This window comes from Indicator indicator, chromosome 23, assembly GCF_027791375.1.
Source record: "Indicator indicator isolate 239-I01 chromosome 23, UM_Iind_1.1, whole genome shotgun sequence".
Lineage (NCBI taxonomy): Eukaryota > Metazoa > Chordata > Aves > Piciformes > Indicatoridae > Indicator > Indicator indicator.
In genome coordinates, this window is record NC_072032.1 from 16,652,021 (window position 1) to 16,654,909 (window position 2,889).

General features: G+C 55.6%; 1 pseudogene; it reads right to left on the bottom strand.

The window, feature by feature from the left end:
- Positions 1–1,399: 1,399 nt before the first annotated feature.
- On the bottom strand, positions 1,400–2,339 carry LOC128974774 (olfactory receptor 14A16-like; annotated as a pseudogene).
- Between the last annotated feature and the right edge of the window lie 550 nt (positions 2,340–2,889).

A 2,889-nucleotide genomic window follows, 5' to 3' on the forward strand; every position in this document is an offset into this window, starting at 1 on the left:
AATGGAATCACATTTGTTGAACCTCAGGAGCTTCACCTGGGCACCACCTCTCCAGCTTGTCCAGCTCCCTCTGGATGCCATCCTGTCCCTCTGCCATCTCAACAGCACCACTCAGCTTGGGGTCACCTGCACACTGCTGATGGTGCCTCCAGCCCTCTGTCCAGAGCAGTGATACAAATATTCACCAGCCCAGGATGGGATGAGTGGAATCAGTTTTCAGTGGACAAGGCCAGGGCTGACTTTGGAGATGTTAATGGGACCCAGTGTGAGATGGGAGCTGGCCCAGTCTGGACTCTGGTGTGATTAGGGGATGGAGTTGTGACCATGCCAGGGCCCAGTCTGTGCTGGGAGGGTTTAAAGGAACCCAGGATGTACTGGGAGGAGTCCCAGACTGTACTGGGATGTGGCCATGGAATGCAGCCTGTACTGGAATGGGGTCCAGTCTGTACTGGGAGAAGTCTAAGTGGTTAAGGTTAGGAAAAGCCTAGGCCAGTCTAGAGTGGGAAGGAATAAGAGATCCAGTTTTTATTGGGGCAAGGCCTGATGTGTGCTTGGAGGGATTAAAGTGACCCTGTTTGGACTGGGGCAGGGCCCAGACTGTACTGGGAGGGCATGAAGGTGTGCAGGGTGTACTGGAATGGATGCATTCAGTCCTGGGAAGGGAGCCAGCAGACACATTCTGTGCTGGGATGGGCCCCAGAGGGCAGTGCTAGAGGAGAGTATGATGTAGCTTGTACTGGGATGAGGCCACATCTGTACTGGGAGGGGTTCCAGGGACCATGTTTGGGCTGAGTCTATACTGCAAGGGGTCAGGGTATCCACTTTGTAGTGAGGGGCTGGTGGAGTATGAAGATACAAGGAGACCTCCTGTTCTCATGGCAGTGCTGCTCTGGAGCCCAGCTCTGTGCCAGCAGTGCCCCTGGCCTGTCCCTGCCTGCAGTGCCAGCACAGTGCCCAAGCTGCCAGAGCCCTCAGGCCTTGCCCCAACACAGAGGCTCAGCAGGAGAGTGTGGAAGGCAAGAAAGAGCAGCTCAGGACAGCCCAAGCTCTGGGGCTCCCTGGCACTGCTGCTCTGCTGGGACTCTGCCCCTCCACCTCTGCACACAGGCACTGCCCTGCAGCTCCAGAGAAAGCTTGGAGGAAGGAGCTCAGAGAAAAAAACTCCCTGCAAGGTCCTTTATTGTGCTGAACACAGAGGGAGCACAGCTCCTCATGTCTGCAGTCTCTGGGTCACACCAGACAGGAAAACACTGAACCAGAAATGGTCTGAGGAAAGACAATTGTGTGGGAACACCATTCTCACAAGGGTAACACCAGCAGCAGCAGCCAGAAGTGGAGCAGCCAGGCTGGGCCTGCACTGAGTGACATCAGAACTGCTCTGCAGGAGAAGACAAACAGTTTATTGCTTCTGAAAGCAGCCAGGGAGCAGTTTGCTCAGGGCAGCCTTCAGCTCCTGGTTCCTCAGGCTGTAGATGAGAGGGTTCACTGCTGGAGGCACCACTGAGTACAGAACTGACACCACCAGATCCAGGGATGGAGAGGAGATGGAGGAAGGCTTCAGGTAGGCAATGGAGCCAGTGGTGACAAACAGGGAGAGCACAGCCAGGTGAGGCAGGCAGGTGGCAAAGGCTTTGTGGCGTCCCTGCTGAGAGGGGATCCTCAGCACTGCCCTGAAGATCTGCACATAGGACACCACAATCAACACAAAACAGACCAAAGAATAAACAGGCACTGACCACAATAAGCCATAGTTCCCTGAGGTAGGATGTGGAGCAGGAGAGCTTGAGGATCTGGGGGACTTCACAGAAGAACTGGTCCACAGCATTGCCCTGGCAGAGGGGCAGGGAAAATGTATTGGCTGTGTGCAGCAGAGCATTGAGAGCCCCAGAGGCCCAGGCAGCTGCTGCCAGGTGGACACAAACTCTGCTGCCCAGGAGGGTCTCATAGTGCAGGGGTCTGCAGATGGCAACGTAGCGATCGTAGGACATGGTGGTGAGGAGAAAATACTCTGCTGAAATGAAAAAGCCAAACAGAAATAGCTGAGCAGCACATCCTGCATAGGAGATGTCCCTGGTGTTCCTCAGGGAATTGTCCATGGATTTGGGGACAGTGGTGGAGATGGCACCCAGGTCAAGGATGGAGAGGTTGAGGAGGAAGAAGTACATGGGGGTGTGGAGGTGGTGGTCAGAGGCTATGGTGCTGATGATGAGGCCATTGCCCAGCAGGGCAGCCAGGTAGATGGCCAGGAAGAGGCAGAAGTGCAAGAGCTGCAGCTGCCTTGTGCCTGGCAATGGCAGCAGGAGGAAGTGGGGGATGGAGCTGCTGTTGGCCATCTGCTGCCTCTGCCCATGCAGACCTGTGCAAGGAGGAAAAGGCAGGGACAAGTTAGGGAACACTTCTCTCTGCACACCAAGATTGCAGTGCTCCCAGAACACCTCCTCCCTGAGCTGCAGCACCAATGGATCAGCTCATTCCCCACCACCAACAACCTCTGGCATCTCCAGCACAGCTTCCAAGGCAGCTTGGACACTTAGTTTCCATGCAGACAGCTCTGGGGCAGCACTTGCAGAGTCAGAGTCAGAACACAAAGTGACCACATGGCAACAGCAATGCCCCAGAGCAAGAGTCCTGTGGCTGGATGGAGAATGAGGGAAGAGCAGTGCAGTGCTGCAGAGACAATGAAGGGAAGAGAGAAAGGCAGAGGGGCTTGGGCTGAAGCCTTCTCCTTGCCCAGCTCTGCTCTCTGCAGCTTCCAGGAGGGCACTGAAGAGCTTTTGTCATCCTTTTGTGTGCACACTCCAGGAGCCTTCAGCTGAATGGCAGCTGCCAAGGAGGTGACTGCTGCCCTGGAGCCCATAGCTTTGAGGGCACTGCCTGTGCTGGGGAGAA